At 49.5% G+C, this 22,846-nt stretch overlaps 1 protein-coding gene across 3 annotated transcripts in view; it reads right to left on the bottom strand.

The window, feature by feature from the left end:
- The window catches only part of CLIP2 (CAP-Gly domain containing linker protein 2), a 112,009-nt gene extending 92,952 nt beyond the window's left edge, over positions 1 to 19,057 (bottom strand). Inside the window, exon 1 of one of the 3 annotated variants that reach the window (XM_090025178.1) lies at positions 18,628 to 19,057. The gene's annotated coding sequence lies outside the window, so the exon portion shown is untranslated. Of the gene's footprint in view, positions 1 to 18,017; positions 18,511 to 18,627 lie in introns of those variants that run through there. The other 2 variants (XM_090025180.1, XM_090025179.1) reach the window with 2 other exon arrangements.
- Positions 19,058 to 22,846: the final 3,789 nt, after the last annotated feature.

Below are 22,846 nucleotides of genomic sequence, written 5' to 3'. Positions count from 1 at the left end.
CAAAGGTCACTTGCTCAGCATGGCAGAGCTTTGTGAACAGACCATCTTCCCCACATCCCCCTAGGAGAAATCCTGCCCCCCTGGAAGCATCAAGAGTTGCAGACGGTCATCATCTCTGAAAAATAAAACCTCGAGTGATCGGAGGCAGCCAAAAATCAGAACACTTATGATAACGAGCGGCTTAGACACAGATCACAAAAAAAACAAACCCCAAAATAGCTAGAGCTGCAGCTTCAGTGGGCTCAGAAACAGAACGGGATAAAAGCAACGCGCTCCTCTGCCCACTGCCACTTGCGTGCCAGGGAGCGCTCCTTCAGGATTAGCGGCAGGAAAGGGAGCCTGCTGCAGCTGGACCCGTTCGGAAACTAGGCCACTCGATTTGTAAGCCTGTTTATGAAAAAGTAGAGATCCTGAGCGAGAAAAAACCCCTCCAAGGTCAACACGGCGCCAAATGCCAAGCAAAGCTGTGAGGATCTTCTATCCATGCACTCTGCTCACGCGAGCCTTAGCTGACAACCTGAAGTCTACCTGCCAGAGAGAGAGAGAGGACCATGGTCTCGAGTCTACCAGGAAAAGGGAAGGGGGCTACATGCCAGAACATAGCAATGGGGGAATCCCAGCAGACCACCCAGTCCCACCTTTAAAGCCAGACTGGGTTTGGCGCTATATTTCCCCCCACTCCAGTCTAAATCTCACAGCAACACGGTTTCTAGCACGTCTCTTGGGGGACGGACAACTCATTGCAACAGACCTCGGTGCCGTGAATCATAAAAAGTTAGCGTTGGAAGGACCTCAGGAGGTCACCCAGTCCAACCTCAGCATTTCATTTCTTCATGCTGCACGTTCATCTCTTGTCATGCCCCCGCTACATAGTCTCAATCTTGTTTTCCGGCTACAAAATGCAAGGCTGCATCTGGGGAGCTGGGTGTGGCACCTGGGGAGTTAGGTGTGGCATAGCTGACACTTAGGGCTGTGCGAGGCTTCGGACAGAGCTTCACATCCAGAGAAGCTCTGGACGCTTCAGGGTGCAAAGCAGCACATCTGGGTCCAAGCGCTGGCCTCGTTCAGCTTCCTGAAGCGGTTCGGAGCCGAGATCCAGCCATAGGGTATAAGGGGGAAACAATAAGATATCTATAACTTTGTGGTTTTTTGTCCGATTAGGATGAAATTTTCAGGGGTGGTAGCCTGAAGCCTGCCAAGTTTCAAGACGATCGGTGCAGGGGCTTGGGGGGACCTGCCCCTCAAGCTGCGAACAAGCACAACTCGTGCCATGGGTGACACTGCATGTGTTCAGGTGCAGTGGGGCGAAAGCTGCAGGGATGGTAGCCCCTGCTGCGACGCCTGCCAGCTGTTGAGATCGGTGCAGGGGGAGTCTGGGGCCCTGCACCCCTAGCTGCCGACAGGATCGCTGCCGACTTGCACAGGCCTACTAGTACTGACTCTTTCAGATGAAAAACATAGCAGAAAGGCTCTTGGAAATCCACCTTCAGGAGTCAGGCTCACAGGATGGTGAGAGGAAGAAAGGTGGGCTGCCGGTCTTAGTAGAAGCAAGTACCAGCCTCATAATCCAGCTCTTTGCAGCAACGGCCCAGCTAACTGTACCAAGATAATAATTCACTCAATGAATTTAGCCTCCTCTTTTGTTTTACTTCTCATCCACGTCTCAATGCATTGTTTAACATGACGAAGTGTCCTCCAAACCAGCATATTTCAGACCGTGGGGTTTGCCGTTAAATTATTCACTTCAAATGCCTTCAATTAGTCAGCATTCCTGCTGTATAATTGGCCACATGAAGTCACATGACCGTTTCTGCTCCCTGCTAGCATGACTAATTTATTTATTTTATACACAGGAGGAGGGAAACCGAAGTGACTGCATCTGCCAAAAGTGCTTGTGCCTTTGCAAAAACAGGCCAGCTTTCAAACTGCCCATGCTCATGAGCAGATGAAAACGCCAAGGCCTGCACATTCCACTACACAGCAAGTCAGTGGGATTTTTATTTGGAAAAAACAGTGACCACAAATGCCATTTTGCAGTATTCACCCAGGGCAGAAACTGCACAAGATGCATCAGATCCCAGGAATGCTGGATCAGAACCGGGCATCACGTTTCCTGTAGCAACCGTCATACGATGATGCAGGAAACCAGCTACAGGCAGACAGTGTTAACTGGGCTCATTCTGATCCCCAATACCTACAGAATGACCTGAGCCCTGAAGCAAGGAGGGGATCCCTGCCAAAATTAACACGGAGCCTGCTTCCCTACATCAAGTAAGCCACAGGCGGAGGCAGCAACGTAAACTCCAGAGCAAACAGTGGCAGGATGATGTCCCTGGTTTTGCTTGGGATGCATCAGTGGATGCATGCCAGTGCTTGGTTTGCTTTGCTGGCCATGGCATCGCACTGATGCCTCACCTTCACCTTGTGGTCAACCAAGACCCCCAGGTCTCTTTCGGTCATGCTGCTAGCGAGTGGAGGACTGCGGAGGCTATAAGGGTGATGCTGGTTTTTCCTCCCAAGGTGGAGCACCCTGCACTTCTCTACATTGAATGCCATCATTTCCATGATGGTTTTCAAGAGCTCATCTCCACCTTTTAAACACCAATATAAGGGTCTGGATCTGCCTGTTGGGTGCTGAGCTCTTACGCACGTGGCCAGAACTCAGAAAATGCTTACCGAGTGCTGAGCACACCTGAAAATCTGCTCTCTTATTTAGGCACCCAAGTAAAGCCCAACTGAAGGTATGACTCCAACAGTGGGCACTGCACACTAAGTGCCTAAAAATCTGGCACCGTATCTGACAGATAGAAATATGCAAGGAATTTCCTCCCTCTTTTTCCAACTCCTGATAGCATTTACATAGGCGTTGGTACTTAGCCTTCCAGTACAGCCCATGAAAAAGATCAGGAGGAGAATGCCACTGACCTTAAAACCCCTGTGTGGGCAACACTGGGCCTGCCAGTTGAGATTCCCTTGCTTTGATTTTTCTTCTTTCAAGATGACACAGACTACAAGGATTTTGTAAGTCTCAGCTAGATTCTTCCCCCAAGCTTTTCATACCAAGATCAATGGTCCTGTGTGTTCCCACAACTGAGAAAAAGAAAAAAAAAACCATCCCAGGAATGCATGATATGACAACCCTTTTACAATGCCAGAAATATAGTTTTCTTGTCTTCTCAGTCACAGAAAAGGCGACCAATGAATCTGTGTTACCTAGGCACATTTGCAGGTGTAAAAATAGGAAAGAGCCACTTGCTAAATGCAGATGTAGCCCCAGAAACAACACACCCAAGCAAGTAATGTAACGACAGAATTGCTAGGAAAGCATTTGAGAAGCCCCAGTGAAAAGGATGTAGAAATGATTTGCTCTCACTTCTGACTATACAGCAAATATTGTTTTCATGAGCCAAATGCAGACAGACAGGTGGGAAGAACCAGGGGGTTAGAAGTGGGGTTAGAAACAGAAAATGCGCCAGCTTTGTGTACAGAGGTCTGCTGCAGACCACAGACCAGCTCTGTTGTCTTCAGGAAGCACGACGACTTGCCTCAGTACCTACCTGGACAGGCTTCCCATTCACGATGATTAGCAAAACTCAGATCCCCAACAACCAAATCAACTGGGAAGTTCCAGGTTAAGTTCTGGGTGCGCGAGAGAGAAGGGGACAATACAACCCCAGGTTTGTACACAGGAAGTGTCAGGGGCATGTGTGCTGGTAGTCCAAATCTCTGACAGCATGTCACAGATTCACAGACATTTAGGGCTGGAAGGGTCCTCGTGAGATCGGGTCCAGCCCCCCTGCTCTAGGCAGGAAAGACTGCGGGGGTCAGATAACCCCGGCAAGGTGTGCACCCAGTCTCCTTTTGAAGATCTCCAGGATAGGAGCCTGCACCAATCCCGCTGGGAGTCTATTCCAGAGTCTGCTCTTACAAACCGGGAGGAAGTTTTTCCCTTATATCCCGTCTGAAACCTTTTTCCAGGAGTTTATGACTGTTGCTCCTGGTTTTCCCCTGGGGAGCTTTGGTGGATAGTTGTTCGCCTAGCCCCTGATGCTCTCCCCCGATATATTTGCAAGCTGCCACTAAATCCCCCCAAAGTCTTCTCTTTTCTAGGCAGAACAGTCTGTCAGCCTTTCCTCATATGGCTTGCTCTTCAGCCCTATAATCGTTATGGTCAATTAGGACCCCCAGGCCCCTTTCAGACACGGTGCTAGCTAGCAAAGCACCACCAAGCCTGTAAGTTTGTCACAGATTTTTCCTTCCCAGATGGAGCACTTGACACTTCCCAGTGTCCAACAGCGTCTGCTTCTGGCCCACCCATCTAACTAGTCTGTCTAGGTCCGCCTGGATCATCAGCCTACCCTGATGCGTGGCCACACTTCCCAAAGCTTTGTGTCATCGGTGAACTTTGCCACTGTGCTTTTCACCCCCACATCCAGATCATTGATGTAGATGTTGAAAAGCACCAGCCCAAGTACCAAATCCTGGGGGACCCCACTGGCCACCTGCCAGCAGGTGGACACAGATCCGGCCATTGGTACTCTCTGGGTCCGACCCCACAGCCAGTTTCTCACCCATCTGACCACTGAATTGTTGAGCCCATAGTTCCCTAGTTTTACCTTGAGAGCCTCACGGGACACCAAGTTGGGCCCGGACGCTGAAGCGAGCTCATGTGTGGCCATGCAGCAAAGCAGCTTCAAAGGCACTGGCACAGTTGAGAAAGAAGAAAAGAAAGTTTGGAAAGAAAAGCCTGCTGCTTTGCTACTGAAACAAGTAACTCCACATGCAGCAATGGGAAATGCAGTTTGTGCATTCTTCCTAAGCTTACAGGGAACAAATACGACTCCAAATACTGGCAGATCACTTATTGCAGGACAGTCCTCAGTTGCAAATCCATCTCTAGGGACCATGGCATAGATCGTGAGCTGTACTAACACACAGTTTCTCTGCCCTCCAGCAAGCAAAACGCCTCCCCAGGGGCTTCTTTAGTTTTATAGTCCAAAGCAGATCCATCTAAATACAGGAACAATGGGCACTTCATCCAAACTTTGGTTAGGGCAACAAAAGACACTCTAAAAGCAGTGCTCGCTACACCAAAGATACTCAAGGGTAGGGGGTCTCAAACTGTGTTAAGTCTTGTGTAGCCCCATGGGATACACAAGACAGTGGGGGGGGGTAGGTGGGAGAAATTGTGTAATGGCATATTTAATTTTCATTATGATAATATTTGGCATTGAAGGGGTATAAAATATAAAGTGTACCAGACGCCCGCGTACCCCTACCAGCATACATCTAGAAGGGGTATGCAATAAGAGAAAGTTTGGGAACCTCTGGGCCTAAGCTTCTCGTGCATGAAGCCCCCCTGACTGGAGTCACATTATATAACACCAAATATCACAAGGCTCCAGGTAAACTAGAGACATGTTCAAATCCCTCACCCACTTTAAGTTGACAGTCACCAATTTTGCCCCATGTACTTTGCAGTTCACTCAGTCCAACCGTTGCCCACAGTCAGTCTCAGTTTTGCAGGCCCCGGACCAATGCCACAGCATTTGGGTTTGCAGTGATCCACTAGAAAGTTTAACTTAAAAAATGAACAGACTTCTTTCCCTGCAATTCCTTCAGTAAAAGCTTAAGCTTTTGTTATCGCTTTTTGTGTGCCGTTAGACCGCACGACTGCAGGAGAAGCAGGGCTAAATTCAACAGCTCAGACGCAAAACTATTTTGACAGTGTTGCTTTAACTCTGGGTAATGTACTGAAAGCCACATTCCTTAAAATGCAGCATCATTCACGTAAAAAGCAAAAAGAGCAGCAGAGTGGACAAAAGCATGAAGGCAGATGGAGACAGAAACTCTGCTGGCTGTTGGTTAGCTTGGAGAGAGAGAAGAAAGGGTGCAGATAAGTTTACAACTAAAAAAAAAAAAAATAACTGCACTGAATAAGACTGTGGGGGGTGAAAGCAATGCACATGAATGACTCCATTTTATTAGCCGGTGGTCTGCTCTCCTTCTCTGCTCAACTGGTGTGTAGCTCCTGTGAACAATGCAGCCATTTAGCTTGGCTTCCTGGCTGATATAGTAACGGGTTCTTGGGAGAGATCCCACCACGAGAAGCCAGACCCTTTGAACATCCTTGGGTCACGTTTTCTCAGCCTAAGGGAGATGGGAACAGATGAATTGGATCAGTCATTCCCAGAAGAATGAAAAACAAATAGTTTTTCATTAAGATCCCCAGCATGGTATCCAGTAACTCAGGGACTCTGTTGGGTGGTGGATTAGACTTGGGGAAACGTCTTAAAAGCACTCTAGACTAGAGCCCAAGCCTCAGCAAAAGGGAAATGCAAAGACCCAAGACGAGATGTCTCCCTGAAGTCAGCTTTGACAAGGAAACTTGCACGTTTGAAAATGTGCATCCCGCCTTTGCCAAAGAGGTGAGGGGCTTGAACAAATCTTGTCCTAGTCCCGAAATCGTTCCTCCACTCAAGCCAAAACAAGGCAAGTCGTGCAATAGTCCAAGCCTGCAACTAAGGACATCCATTTGACTGGAGATTTGGAGAGGGACTCAAGACAGGGCTTCATAATGTGGGGAGATGGAATGACATTTTATATTTTATACCCCTTCAATGCCAAATATTATCATAATGTGGGGGCTGGCTGAGTTTCTTTTGAGAAGCCATTTAATCCTGCAGAGACTTTACTGTGTCATCAGTTACGTAAAGCCTTGGACAAGTGTCTTTATTATTTTCAGTCCAACCAAGTAATTTCTGGTGGTCCTAAAGTTCTTGCAGCCTCCCTCTCAGCCTCAGAAAGGAAACAAAAAAAGAAACACTAAAAAAGTTGGATGTACAACATCAGGGCTCAGACCACTTGGGGACATGGGAGGGCTCAGAAAACGGCCTCCTGGATGCTCCTCCTGATCTTACTGCTGGGAAGAAGCCAGAGATTTATGAGGCTTTCATCAATCACACCACTTATGAAATATGGATGCCAAAATTAATGACTTACACCAGGGAAATTATTTATCGCTAATTCCAGTATTACATTAACATTACACAATGCTACAAGGACCTAAAGTCTTTAAAAATAATAATTTTAAAAAGATCTTTGAATGAATAGTCAAGTGGTCTTTACTCAGCATTTCCCTTTTAACAACGTCTTATGGGAAAAAGATTCTGGGTCTTTTTATATCCGTGAGTAGAGCTTAATGAAACACTCTGCAAGTTGAAAAACAGAATCTGTTTTTCTAAATAGTAATGAAAATAGGGGTGTGAATGGCGATAGAGAGGGAAGTGGAGCCAGGAAGTAAAGCAAGCCCAAAGCCCAGAATCATCTGAAAATAACTGATATAAATTATCACATTTAAGTAAATGAAGAGGCTTGATCTTTTGCAGAATACATGGAATGAAAATTACTCCAATCTTTTCACTGGTTTTTGACCCACTGTTTTCCCTAGTGAAGAAACTGAAGACACTGGCGTGGCATTTAATTTATACCACATCAGATACAGCGATGCCTTTACTCCTAGAGCCAGTCTCTTATTGATGCCATTTCTACAGGTCCTCGAAAGGGTGCCAGAGAAATGCAGATCACGGGGCACACACCTGATGATATGACAATTAAATGGTAAGACACCCAGCGACTTCCAGAAAAGACTGGAAATAAACTCCTCGCCAGGCCACAGAGTGCACACAAATTTTCAGTTCAGCAGAATAAATGAGTCATATAAAACAGCAGCCCGACAGCAACTGGGGACCTGTGGTATGCTGCCCACCCAACCACAGGCTACAGGCAAACAGGAAAATATTTTGCCACCAAGTCTGCACAGCAGAGCGGAGCAAACCCCGCTGTCCCTCCGTATCGGAGCTGCCGCCAGTGGGAGCACCGCTTTGCATGCAACAAGGGCTGGCGGGCTCAGCCTACAGCGCCAAAGCAGCTTCATGCCCCGACTCTGCCGCGTGGACGCAAGGCTCAAGCAGTTCAGCCCTTCACGAGGAAGAGACAGGAAATGAAGCCAGTCAAAGCAAAGATGAGCCGATACAGCTGAACTGCAGCTTTGCTTGTATTAAGAGAAAAAGCGGATGCTGAAAACAGAGGGCAACTTTATCTCGCTGCTGATTTAATTCTTTAAGTGGTTCCGGCAGATCCACGGGGCTCAGAAATTCACTTTCTAGATTAGAGAATCTGGCTTCCAATCACTTGTCAGAGATGCAGTAACCATCTTTAAACACCTGTCAGGTCAGGATTAAGCCCTCAGATTTAAATCAGCGCTTAGGTGGGGGGAAGACCTTCCTCCTTCATTAAGGCAGGGAGCCCACACCAAGAATTCCCCCTGCTCCCCCCCAGGACAAACGAAACAGCAGCAGGCTCCTTCATCGTTAGCTCAACAGCAACAACTGATGGGTCTGGTTTGTGACAAGGGGAACAGCATATCCCCCCAAAGTCCATAGCACAGTTGTCCAACAAGCTGGCCCTCCCTGGCGAGGAGCAAGAAAGTAGACTTGGTCACAGCATTGCTGGTCTTTCCACATGTGTGGAAGAGGGTCCCCTTCTAAAATGTTCACGTTTAAGCTACAATTTGTCCATGCTCAGTAACAACGGAGGAATGATGCAACGGGAAATCCTAGATGAATTCTTAAAAGTGATGCATTTGTGCTGAGTTACCCAGTTATCCAATAAACTATTAGGAAGCCAAAAGAAAACGCTATCAAAGGGAGAATACAAGAATGGGACTACAGGTAAATGACAATGCTTCAATATGAAACATAGGACAAAGGGGAAAATAAACACACAGTAAACTTGGGCAAGTCATCCTAAATTAAACGGGGACTAATTATGGGCCTGCAGTTGACCTCAACTACCAGTGGTGGCAAAATACATACAGAAGCAAGAGGTCTTTAGACAGCACTAAAGTAAACACTGCAAACAATCCTGTGCTAATAAAAGACCAAAAAACCATCCCCCATCCATGGGAAAAATCCAGAGGAAGGTCCCAGAAAAGCCATGAGTTTCCATTCCTTGATCTCATCTCAGAGATGAGTTCTTGCCTCCAGGATGAGAGGGGGGACTTGGCACCAGAAGGCCATTTTCCATACGGGACAGCAATTGAGTGAGTGCTCCCAGAGATTTCAAGGGTCCTGCCCTACCGCTGCTAGAGAGACAGTAGGCAGGCAACTGAGTAGGCCATTCAGAGCAGGACACCTTAGACCTAATCAAGAGACTACTGAAACCCAGAGAGATTTCAGAGACTTCAAGAGGTCCTTGATCACGCCCAAGTTTTTCCAAGGGAAAAAAAAAAAAAAAAAGGCTGGGTTCAAAACTTTATCAAAAATACTGAATGTTTATCCCCAACAACTTTTACTTTTATATAAAAAACGATTGGGGGCAGGACACAAGTAGGACAGCAAAACAGGCCTGATGAATGCAGCATGTCATGCCTACTGCAGTTTATCCCATATTTCTTTACGTACAACCATTGCTGTACACAAGTGCCCAGGACGGGCTGCATGGTTCATGCAACAGGACTTGTACTTCGAGCACTTCCTGCCATTTGACGGCATGATTTAACACAGCATTAAAATTCACTCTGGCACCTAATCAGTCGTTCACTTGAGCTCCGGTTTATGGATGTGGCTCAAATTGTGCACTTCTGCAGTCCAACCTCTGCCTCTGGTTGTGGAATAAAACCCAGGAACGAGGCCTTTTTTGTTTTTGCCCACCCCCTCCCCCCTCAGCAAAAATCCTTTGAGAGGCAGCCCCATTTTGGGGAGGGCAATTCAAAGGTCAGTGCAAGTGAATGTGTTGCAAATGGGGCAAGGGGAAAAGATGAAAAGAGTCGTGGCCTCTCCTCTTCCCTTGGCCTATTTGAGATAAGTTCTCCATGTAGGAGAATATTTCCTCTCTGGGATTGGTTTTTACCTTCTCTTTGAGCTCCCCAGGTCTCCTCCAAAGCCACTGGAGTTGCACTGGTTGTACCCCAGCACACAACTTGGCCAAAAGAGAAGGAATCCAGGCAGGGTGAAGTAGGAATACACTGCGAGGTAACCAGGGCAGAAACGATTCACCTTTACACAGCAAGCTACCATGTGCCCAGGTTTGCCCCGCAAGTCAGAAGTGCCGGGGTTTATAGTTAGCATACGTCTACATCATGGGGGGTGGCCACATGCCTAAGGAAACGCTCCCGTTGGCACACACCAAACCTGAAAATGTGGCAGTAAAGCCATTCCCGGGGTGCCCCCGTAGGTTTTCCTGCCGGTAGTACTATTCTGGGGCGCAGCGCGAATGCAATGGGCACGGCATGCCCTCTGCAGCACATGCATGTGCGGGCATAGACATGCCCATAGAGCCCCCTGCAACCCAAGGAAACAGCCAGCTCCCGCTGACCGCCTGATCCCCCAAAGCATGCAGCAGGGTTGAACGTGGGTCTTTCCAAGAGGTCAAGCTGTATTTCAAGCACAGTCCTGGCAGCCGGGACATCTGGGTTCTGCTTCCTCATGGGGCCTATACCATATCTGTGCCACCAGCGGAGAAATGGGGCGAGAGTGGAAACCCAAGGCTAAGTCAGAGTGTCTGGGGTCACCGGAGGAGACCAGTGGCCGTTGTTACTGAACCTCAGACGAGGCACTAATTACATTGCAGGCATCCTGCTTTCTCGCTGCCCCCGGTCCGTGGCAGCTTCCCAGTGCCGGGGGCCCACGTTCCCGGCACTCCTCCTCCTCTTGGCTGACTCGTTCGCTTTAAGTTTCCCCACACAAGAAGCTGACCCGCTGCCACGGTTCATGCGGCTCCTGAATGCCGCGCTCTCGAGTTTCCCAACAAGCCCTGTGATTTCCCCCGACCGCAGCCGACACTGGCACAAGTACGTAACTCCCACCAGTAACAGTGGTGGAGACAGGAAGGCCGGGAACATGCACAGTGTTTGCTTTTTGGCCAAAAAGCATTAGTCACAGAGAGCTTCCTCCTTAAGCCTACACACCGCCAGCACAGAGGCACCGTAGCAAGGAGTAAGCCAGTGGTCTGGGCAGCCCCCCAAAGCAAATCGCCTACAGGTCACTAGTTCAAATCCTGCCCTGGTCATGGGCAGTCATTACCAGCTAGGCAGGTAGCAAGTAGATTGGCTTGTTACACCTTGCAGGAAAGCATCCTACTGTCACTGGTACCCGGTCCTCTCTCTGCCTGCTGACACTTCACCCACTTCTCACAGATATTAATGCTGCATAAGCTACAACAGCGTCCCTGCAGGTTGTGTTACTCAAGACCAGTGGTCACAGTATCTAAAGGATGGCACAGAGAGGTGTCGCTGGCAGGCAGGCAGCAAAGTGGGACCAGAAACTTAACTCCACTTTGCCGTGCTGTCCAAGAAGCTCCTGACCCTGTGCTCTGCAGAGGCCCGGCTGGCCAGGTAGTACAGAAAAAGTTGCACGTGCCCTGGGATAGGGCTGTTGAACCAGCTCTGGATCCTTCAACCAGAGCCGCTCTGCTGCCCAGCCTCCTTTAAGAGCACTTTTATTCTGCACCCCTTCTTATGCTTTTGGAAAAACGACCATCTACCTTTCCTTCACACTTCGTAGATGCAGGCAGCCAATGTGAATGTGAACAAGAGAAAGGATCCAGGGAGTGGAATTTAACATCGTGTCACAACAGCTTCAATATAAAGGGAGTCGGGCAAGTGCAACAGCAAGCTATCAAGAACTCAGGGGAGGGCAGCGGGAGAGGGACAGTCGTCGTAAAGCAAGATGCCCATAAGTGGTGGACATTGTAAGAGGAAAGCAGTGGCCAGGGACAAGTGCTGCTGGACTGCCTGGAGCACCGTGCTCTTCCCTAGGAGTCAGGGCAGAGGCACCCTAGGGAAGAGCATGGTGCTCCAGGCTGTCCAGCAGCTGCGTCCCCGGCCACTGCCTTCCTCTTACAACACCTGCCACTTATGGGCATCTTGCTTAACGAATCAGGCTTTTATTAACATCAAAATCTTAAACCAAAACATACACCTACAAGCTCTTCCTCCACCAGCTACTGGAATCAACCCACCTCTGTGCTCACTGCCCACCTGGGGATGTGCTCATTACACAGCAAGGTTGCAAGATTTTTGTAGCAGAAGAGTAAAATGCAGCATAACTGCCACTGCCGAGCTCTCTCCGACTCACAAGCCTCTCTCTCTCTCAATCTCAGATCTCTGCTTTGGAGTCACCCCAGAATCCTCATCCCTATCAAAGGTTACAGGGGTGGGTGGATGAGAACAGGATGGGATTCAACACCAACAAGTGCAAGGTGCTGCACCTGGGGAGGAAGAGCCAGCACCAGACCTACAGGCTGGGGAACTCCCTTCTCAGCAGTGAAGAGGCAGAAAGGGATCTTGGAGGCATCATTGATGCCAAGATGAACATGGGCCGGCAGTGTGGGGATGCAGGCAGGAAGGCCAACCGTACCTTGGACCTGCTCAAGACGCATCTGTGGATGCGTGACAAGGAGCTGATCCTCCCCCTCTGTGCAGCACTGGTCAGGCCACAGCTGGAGTACTGCGTCCCGTTCTGGGCGCCGCGCTTCAGGAGGGATGTGCACAACATGGCGAGGGTCCAGAGGAGGGCCACTTGCACGATCAGGGGGCAGCAGGGCAGGCTTTACAAGGCAAGGGTATGGGACCTGAACCTGTTCAGCCTCCACAAGAGAAGGCTGAGGGGGACCTAGTGGCCTGTTACAAACTAGTCAGGGGGGACCAGCAGGCACTGGGGGAGTCCCTGTTCCCCCGAGCGCTGCCAGGAGTGAGTAGAAATAACGGTCACAAGCTGGCAGAGGGTAGATTCAGACTAGATATCAGGAGGCGCTACCTCACGGTCAGGGCGGCTAGGATCTGGGACCAACTTCCAAGCAAAGTGGTGCTGGCTCCTGCCCTGGGGGTCTTTAAGAGGAGGTTGGATGTACACCTTGCCAGGGTCGTTTGACCCCAGTACTCTTTCCTGCCATGGCTGGGGGTCGGACTTGATGATCTGCTCAGGTCCCCTCCAACCCGACCGACTATGAAACATGCCCACTTTACCAGCTGGAAAGCAGAGGCTCAAAGTCTAGCGACTTGCTCAAGGCCATGCAGTGCCTTATTATTTTAGCTCTCTTGGCATGTAACTATTACCTAAAAGCTAAGGAGCGGCTAACTCAGTAGCTGACTTCAGTTGCTAAAGTAGCCTTTGTGTAGGGAGACTCACTCCAAGGCACCACGTTACCTGTGTAAAATGCTCGATATTCAGACCATGAAGCTAAAGAAAAGTTTACTGAATACATCCCATGACACAGCTGCCTCCCAAGCTGTCCTAAAAGAGGCCACCTTTTCTGGGAGGGGGGGGGTGACATATTAGCGCATTCAGATTGTCTCAGCATCTTGGGGACCACGCTTGCAGGTCATGAATGGAAACGGGAACGCATGAGGGACGGGAACGTTTTGTTTCTTTCTACAGGCAGCTGCGTCTTCGTGCCTGTCAGACCCAAAGAATTACTGAAAACTTTCCAGCTCTAATTGGCGCGCACAAAACTTTTCAGAGCACGAGGCAAGAACAGGAGGGCGGGGGTCAGCTCAAAGAGCGGGTCATCCAGAGAAAGGCCCTGTCCAGACTCATGCCAAAAACTGACCCATTGGCTTGGCTGCTTGTCCACCTCCCCCCCCCGGGGCTGTGCTGTAAGGGAAATTGCCCTGGTATTTCTCCCATGAGAGGCATGGCAGGAAGTGCTGCCAAGGAGCTAACAATCGCAAAATAATTTAAGACAGCTAAAAATATATATATGTATTCAGGGGGAAATCCCAGGTTACCAGTATGAACAGAGTCTTCACCACAGCCCTGTGAAGTATCCATTTAATAAATAACTTTATTAGTAGTATCAACTTAAACCCAGAGTTTTGGGGCAATGAATACAGATTTATTTGTATTGCTCATTTACAAGCACTGCCGGCGGGAGTCTCAAAAGCACAAGGGATGTGAATAATCCCCAGTTCTGTTGCAGTATTTCTCCACAAGCCTAAAGCGCTTCGTAAAGGAAGTCAGCGTCACGATGCCCATTTTATGGATAGGAACATTGAGGCAGAGAGACAGGAAGCGTGTGCTGAGGATTACCCAGCAGCTCAGTGGCAGAATTGGGCAGCATTCAAATTACACTTTGACTCCTGGGGGGTCTGCAAAAAACATTAAACCAGTTAATTAACTAACAAGTCCACTTAAGTGAAGGAGCAATCCAACTGGAGACTCCCCCAGGTTATGATTTTCAAATCTTACAGGAGGGCTTTTGTTTCTTATTGGGGAAGGAGAGGCTCAGCTCCCCCCGAGCTCCCCCTTAATTCACACCCTGGAACTGGGAAGAGAGCCCAATTTCCTGAGTCTCGGGTAACAGTGCTCCAGTCCCTGGGCTGCACCAAGAAATACCCACCAAGAGTCGATGGGAATTTGGTGACCTCATGCCTTTTTTTTTTTTTTTTTTTGTTAAAAAGGTGAGTTGGAAATATTTTACTTTATAGGAAGAATGGGCCAATAAGTCCCTTTTGCACACAGGGAAACAGAAGTGATTTTGCGCATAGCCACCATGGAAGTTAAGCGTCAGAAATGAGATCCTTAAAACTCACAACCCTTTTAAAAGAGAGTAACAAACATCAATTCTGCCAGCGTTTCAAAGCTCCCTGGGCTTCAGTAGGGTCACTTATTTAATACAACTAGAACACAAAGCATCCTCCATCTTGAGAGGCAGCCTGATGTATGCACTGGGCAGGCACTCAGGAGATGGAGATATTTTTACTGACTGCAATGCGCAACCTTGGGCAAGTCCATTAAGTCCTCTATGCTTCTTCCCATGTGCTCAGGCAGCAGTTAGCTAGATAAAACACTCTGCCATGGAAATCAGTCACCTGCAAATGGTGGCTTATTTGCAGGCAACGTATTTTTAAGGATGTTACACTAAAACTAACGTCCACCAGATTGGCATGGAATTTGATGGCATCAAACTGGAGCTGACATCACTACGCTGCAGTAATGGCACTTGACAATCGTTGGCGGCATTTATTTAAATGTGCTCCTTCTGCTTCTGCCGCGTCCAGAACAACCCTAGCTATATTCCCCAAATCAGATTTCATTTTTTCCTTTTATAAAGTTGCTAATAGTGACATCGTTCCATTAGGAATCATATCAGTGGAGGAGGTCTCATGCAAAAAGGTTGCCACTCTTACTGGTAATAATTAAAAAAGAAAGTTTTGTTTTTTTCCTGGATTTTTGTTTGATTTGCAGAGGGGTGCATATGTGCTTTGAGAGAGACAGCGTGAGTGCAGAAAGCTGAAGCAAAGGGCCAGACTCAGAGTCATATGAAATGAAGTCATCTCTCCACTCCCAGCTACAGTCAGGAGACCGCTGTTGGAGAACATGACAACTGGAAGTTGAAAGTAGCCATACACAAGCTGGAAGTGAGCTGTATGGTTTAGCATCCCAGCTAAAAGTGAATATCCCACAGATAAGGGCTCATTGATGGAGCACCGGTAACTGTTGATCAGTGGAAGTTCTGCATTTGTCTCTTAATGATTTTCTCTGTCAATCATGCCCAGATTATAAGGGAAAAGGACATTTTTATTACAAATGCCACGTATGCATGCTCAGCAGAGGCCTGGAGAGTCTAAATAGATTATTTATCACTCACAGATCAGCATTAGAGATGCTGCAAAGCAACTGAGTTCAGAAAAACCTGACAGCCCTGGGGATAAGGCACTTGACTCAAAACTCCCAGCTTTGCCCCAACCTGCTTGTTTGACCTTGGGCAACTCATTTCATTTCTCCCTCCCCAACTGTTTGTCTGCTTGGTCTAACTGGACCATAGAGAATTGAGGGCTGGGCTGTCTTGCTAATGATTAGCACAGGGGTGGGCAACATGCAACCCACCAGGCCGTTCTATACGGCCCACGGGGCCCCTAAATATTATTTTTTTATCTGCCCCCGGCTGCCTGTCACACAGCCCTCGATGGCTTGCCAACACTCAGTAAGCAGCCCTCCACCCAAAATAATTGTCCACCCCTGGATTAGCACAATGAAGCCTTGATATCGACTGGAGGCCTAGGGAGCTACCATTGTAATCTATAGTGGGGCATCCTCCAAGGCAAACGACCTGGATTCTTAACATTAAAAGAGCTTCAAGAGGAAAAGATATAAAAATATATGAAGAGCCATCCCTACAGTAGCTATAGCACCAAGGGGCATACGTACGCCCAACATACACGTTTGTCCCTACGAATGTCACTGAGTTGGTTGGAGCTCAGGGTGCCCAGCACCACTGAATAAAAAGAAGAGAAAGAAGAAAAAAAAAAAAAAAAAAAAAGAATCAGGTCATCTAAGGTCTATAAATACTTTGTCTGGCCATTGCAAATGAGGCCAAGCCACGTTCTACAAACCAGGGAAGCAGTAACACGTTCCAGCCCAGCTCACTTTGCCCAGGTTTATCCACAGCTTTTATAGCCACTTATTAACAATGCTGCAATCCAGTCGCACTCGTTAGCCGTAACCTGCCCAGAAGTGGTGCATGGACTTTGTGTAAAACTGTCTACTGTCCCTTGAAAGCATCAGCAGTGAGGAGAGAGATTTAAAAAAAATGCTTCCAAGCTTTCATGGTCCAAAGTGGATAAGAGCTTTTAAAACACACATGAAGCCAAAGTTTCAGACCTGCTCCTCCTCCACCTCCAGCACCAGCACCTCCATAACTAGGGATCCTTTTGGTGTTGGGAGGTCCCTTGTGAGGTTACAGCCACCTCCTCTATTTCTGCCAAAACAGACGATGTGCGTGGGAGAAAGAGAAGGTGTAGACCAGTAGCCGGTGTAAATCAGAGCAGCCTCCAGGACTGGAAATGGCAAGGGGCCAACCAGCAAAGATGGAAGAGGCAACCAAATCTTGTCCTCAGCAGATAACCAAGCCATGATTTGCAACACACCAACATCCCCTGGAAAACCCACATGTTCATTACTAGGAGCCAGGCCTGGTCTGTCAGCATCCCCCTTTGACACCCCAGCTCCACCTCCAGCACAGCCCAATCTCTGGGCTATCCCTTGGAAGTCCTACACCTGCCAGGGGCATAGCTCCTGGCAGGCACAGCAACTGCCACCTTCCAGCTGATCGACTGCAGATCTTCCTCCTCTGCTGGACCCAACTAATGGAAGCGGGTTACATACAAACAGCCTAGCAGCTGGCAAGCAGTTCCTTGACCTGCCAAATACCAGACCCAAGTTTCAAAACCAGCCAGGCAGCTAGCTGCGCTGAAAGCCTCAACTTCCAGCAATGACAGGGCAGGACTGAAGCGTGCCGATTCAAGCGGCGTCTTGAGCACAGCTGGATCAAGGAACGTTGCCCAGCAGCAAACTGGGCAAAGGAGAAGGCAGGCAAATCCTACAAGACACTGCAAATAAAAAGAAAACTTCTCCTTAAAATGCAAGTCACCCTCAAGGAAACCTCTCTGCCAACCAGCCAGGCTGCTGAAACTTGACACTCTTCCCAGCAGGATGAATTTTCAAGCCGGGTTCACAAGGCCCCCCCTGGACTGACAATCAATAGAGCGGTAAATAATGCGGGGCACTGACATAACGCTTTGTCTTCACGGCGCTTTCCAAATGCTTCTCAGCCTGCCCAGGCCCATCTCGGCCTGCCCAGATGCTCAGAGTAACACCAGGGCTGCCGCTTTGGTTGATACGAGCTCGCCAAAACAGGCGCGATTTGTCTCGCACTGGAGGCTGCCCGAGGCAGAGACCAGATCTGCATACGGGCACCCACAGCACTATGCAAATTGTACCACCCCAGACCAGGGCGGCCTTGCTTAGAAGGGCATTTCCCAGCTACAAACAGGACAAGGACAATTCCCGTCACGCAGCTAATGCCAACAGTGAAAGGAAGAGACCGCCACAAGGGAGAAGTGATGCCCAACCAAGCACGGCCACACAGACAAACCACCACCAGACAAAGGCAGACCTGCTCCCGCCCGAGTACCACAGCTCAGCAGGGGCTCAGCGATAGATGATGGCAAATACCATCATCCCTGTCTCTCAAGTTGCAGGCTCCTGCTCGATGCAAGGTAAGAAAAGGATGGTGCCATCCTGCTTGGCCATGTGGGCACGCATGCGCGTACGCCCTCGCCGCCGAGCCAATACCGACACACAGTTCACATCCGAATCAAGCCAGGCTCGTCTCCCTGGCCAGGCGTGTGTGCAGGTGGGTGTGCTCCAGCAAAGAGAGGTGCTCCCGCAGCACGCTGCAAAGCCAAGCTCGCTGCTCCCATCCGTCCATCCACCATTTCTCCCGCCTGCCCCAGCCGTCCAAGTTCAATTGCAGCAAAGCCAAGCGGCAACGCCACCGCGGCAGCATCCTTAGCACAAAACACAGCCCATAATAAGGGCCGTGCCTTTTCTTCCCCCAGCCCAAGGACAATGCTTTGCCACGACCAATCCTTTAGCAAGGAGACGGGAAGCTGGACTGCGCTGCTCCCAGTGCCAGGGACCCTCAGGCGTTTTCCACCAGGGAACTCAACCAGGTCCGTTCACCCCGCTCCTTTGTGGCTGGCCCAATGTGGGCTGAAATACCGAGCCCCTGCCCATCCTCTGCTGCCTTCTCCACCCTCCACCAGCCCAGGTCCCTCCTTACCTTCTCTCTTCTCAGCATCCAGGTTGCAGGGGGGCGGAGGAGGAGCTCTCCAGCCTGCCTGCTGCAGCCTCTTGCTGCTCCAACCTTCCTGGAGGCTGCAGCGCTTCCCCTGGAGTACAGCGTGCCACTCCCTCAGGCTCAAGCTTGCTGCATCCAGGCAGACACAAGGAGAAGGAGAGCAGCCAGAGGAGGAGGGAGCTGACAAGGACGCAGATGCAGCCAGGGCTGGAGGATGCTGCTGCTGGGAAAGATGGAGAGCTGCAGGCAGGAGCTGATCCTGGGGAAAGGAGCAGGCTTTGGAGGCAGGCAAGGGGCTGCGTGGGCTCCCTGCGTGGCAATGGCTGTTGGGGAAGAGGCTCCGCCAACGTGCCTCTAAGGCTGGGCTCTGCGATGCCTTGCATGGAACAAAAGGGGAAGGCCTGGGAGCAGAGGAGGGAGGGGCATTCCAGCTGTTTTGTCAGGGCTGCACACAAGCCTTCGTCCCTCTGTTTGCCAGGCCTGAGCACGGCAGGAAAACCCAGTGGGAGGGTGGAAAATAGCAGCTCGCACAAACCTCAGCAGCAGCACATGAGAAAAACCTCTGTGGGACAGTTAGGAGAGGCGCTTTTTCAAAGTGCCCACATGCATGGACTGGCTCCTAAGGAAACAACACCGGGCTGAGCATCAGACAAACCGAGGCTCTACTACTGATGCCCTGGGCAGCCACAGGTGGCCCGCTCTGCTGTTTTAATAGCTTGGCTCCCCACGTCTCAATTAAAGGCCCCTCCTCTCCCACACAGGTGTGCTGCAAGGCTAAAGGCACTGGGGCCTCTGAAGTGCTCTGGGATTTCACACTGAAAGGGGTTGTTGCATATTGATCATCAGTAATTAGCACCCAGTGGAGACAGGCAGCAGATACCTCTTCTCCATAGAGCTAAGCTGCCTTCCCAGAGCCCCATGGCTCTCAGCAGGAGGAAGGCACAGTGGTCTCTGTTGACTTGTTTTTAAGAGAGCTTTGTTCTGGGCTGGTTTAGGTTTAAATACCCTCTATACCAGCCCCACCCCAAAGTCCACATACAACTCAGGCAAAGCTGCTCCATTTCATAGTCTTCATCCAAAACAGTGGGGAGCCCCTGACTCACTTGGAAGTTAATGGGGGCCCTCCCCTGAAGGTCCACCATGCTCTGTGCACTCTTCACAATGAATCCCTTCGATCAGCCCTGGTTTTATACATTTCTGCCTTCAAAACATCAAAAAGGAGAGGTAGGGAGGACACCTTGCACCTTCCAAGAGGCCTGTCACTCAAGAACATTCAAGTGGCTCCTTTTCCTCTCCAGTGCAGTTTTGTCTGAAGTAACCCAAGGGAGGGGTTTCTACACCCCCCTGGGCTAGTCTAAGATTGTTCTTCACTTTGCATTATAGCAAGTGGGAAGAGCTAGGAAATGATCTGAAGCAGACCGCCTGGTTCTGGATAGCTTAGCTGCAGTGTTTCTAAGGAGACCCATAAAAAGACATCAGCTGTAATTTGTGGTTAACTCATTAACTTAGAAGCCAGAAAAGGATGGGATGAGATAATGTTTATCCCACTTGGGTGGAAAGCTTTGCCTTTCTCCCTACTGCTTCTGTTCTGAGATCCCGAGCTGTGTAGGCCAGTCTGGACCAGGCTAAATCACTGCTGGTCGGGAGACCAGGTGCTGCAGGAAGGGATGCAGTCCTCTCCCCTCCAACAGAGCTTGGCATGGGGGCAGGTACTTCTATGCAGCCAAAGGCACAGCCTTTTAGATTAGTGTTGAGCCCCAGGGTCCAGCTTTGCTTATCAATACCTTGCGTGGGAAGTCCCACTTCCCATTACACAGAGGGGGAAGGAAGCCAAGGCAAAGAGAAATGAAACAACTTACCTAAAGCCCCTAGGCCTCTTACTGCCATGTCAGTTCTTCCCCCATTGGATACGGGCTCTTTCCCTTTGTTCCCCTTTAGCTAAGGCCTCACTGAGTTTCAGCACTGGCTGAAATGACCCGGAAGGCACACTGTCCTAGTGCAAAGACTCAGCTGAGACTTGAGCTCTGCCACTGGTCTACTTTGTGACCTCAGGATAGTCACTTCTCCCCCTCCCCTTCCCTGTGCCTCAATTTCCTCCTCTAGATAACAGATGACTTACCTCTCTTTGTGGTACCCCTTAAGATCCACCAGTGAAGAACACTAGGGAAGATCAAGATATTACTCATCCAGGCTGAGACAGTCACAAAGCTTGGCAAAATCCCTCCTTACAGTTCTGTAGGATGAGACATTAGAAAACACGCCAGTGTAATCTGAAGATGAACTAAATCCCTGTGCAACTTCCCCCAAGTTCAAAGTTTGTGTCAATTGTGCTATTTCATGCACCATTTTAAGACACCCTTTCAAAGTTGGCGCTAAAACTCCCCAACAGATACTTTTTGGACAGTCCCATGTCTTTGTTATAGCCGGTAAGATCAGCCGACTCTGTTTTATATTTGGCCTGTGAATAGTTTGTGGTCTGCACAGTGGCTGAGTGTCATTTCCGCTCTCCAGTGTTATATTATTGCAGGACCTGGTCCCAGGACTAATTTCAGCTGAACTGTTTGAAAGGCAAGTTCATCAGGAGCTGGTAGGCTCCGGATTGTTTTTGCATTTCAGGAGCAGGCAAGCTGAGTTACAAGAGCGCTTTGTTTTTCCTTTAAAGGTCCCGGTACTTTCTAACAGTCTTCGCTATCCATCAAAATGACTCTGATTATTATTTCTGCTACAGTGGTGACCAGGACACCAATGAGGCTGAGAGCCACTGTGCCAGGCACTGTACACACACAAAAGAAAAAACAGTCAGTGCTTGAAGGATTCGACAATCTAGACACTTGACTCTTCGATCTAGATCCGCTGTCATGGATCGTGCATCCAGAGCCCCAGGAGGCCTCAGTTTTTCCCTCATTCATGCTGGGCTGGCCTGGCAGTGACCCCAGCACTGTGAGCGAGAAGAGGACTAGCTGCAGACAGGGAGGCCATCACACAGTGTCCAGCTAACCTTTCCTCATCAAAAACACCACTTTTGCAATAGAAGCGTTTCGTGGAAACATCTGTTTTAACTAAAATGTCTCAGGGCAAGGATGGGATTTCTGGTGCGAGAGCAACGAAGAAAAATCAACAGCCCTATAAACCTGGGAAGTGGTTCAAGTACCTATCTCTGGCTGACTCAGAGGGTGGACTTCAACCCAAGTTGTGCACCTGGCAGGTTTTGAGCACCCTAAATGCTAAGCTTCTTCCTTTCATGTTTTGTTCTTTCCCAACAATGTTTAAAAAATCTTGGATTTTCTTCTGTATTGAAACAAAAAATGAACTATAGAAACCTCAGTGGGGGAGGGGAGGGGAGGGTTGTTTGGGGGTTTTTTTGCTACCCCTGCTCAACTGGGCTCCTCTGAGACACAGGAGCCAATGCCAGTGCATCCCAGTGCAGGAATGGAGCTCACGGCATGCAAGCCGACACACTACCGTACGCACGTGCTTAACTTTACACAGGTGTGTAGGGTCAGCCAATCCAATGGGGAACGCTACCCACAAATGCAGGGCCTGGGGGCATCTGAGGCCAACTCATGTGTCTCACCTGTGGTATGTGCCTTGGTGACCTCCTAACACAGACCAGCTGTGTCCTTCAAGTGACAGGATATGTACCGTTGTTTGGAAAAGCCACTTTTCAAATACAGTCCAAACTCCCTGTGCCTGCCAGATGCATTCTTTTGATTCAGTGGCTGGATTTGCATTTGCTGTTGGGAGTGCTGTCAGCTTCACGGTCCTTCTTCTTTTAAATGGTCCTGATGCATGGGAACATTATCCAAAAACATAGAAACCAAGGGAATCCTCACAACAATATAGAGTAGGGGCGTGCTAAATATGATCTGTAGGCCAGATCCGGGCTGCAGTGTGATTGTATCTGGCCCACAGCAAGTCCCTTGGCCCCACCTGGCCCAGACATAGGGGACAGCCTGGGCCATAGCACATGTGGCCGGTCATGCTACCCCCAGGCACGGAGGTGTCGCCTGGAACAACCTGCCCTGTCCCTGCACATGGCTCTCAGATAGGGAACCACAAGGCAGGGAACCGGTTCATGGAGAGGGTCCAGAGGAGGTCACCCACATGGTCAGGGGGCAGCAGGGCAGACCATACGAGGGGAGGCTACGGGACCTGAACCTGTTCAGCCTCCACAAGAGAAGGCTGAGGGGGACCTAGTGGC

The sequence above is a fragment of the Crocodylus siamensis genome, chromosome 13 (genome assembly GCF_052110815.1).
Source record: "Crocodylus siamensis isolate JL-2025a chromosome 13, ASM5211081v1, whole genome shotgun sequence".
In the NCBI taxonomy this organism is placed as follows: domain Eukaryota; kingdom Metazoa; phylum Chordata; order Crocodylia; family Crocodylidae; genus Crocodylus; species Crocodylus siamensis.
The sequence above is the reverse complement of the archived record's forward strand: the minus strand, read 5'-3'. Positions and strand labels throughout refer to the sequence as shown.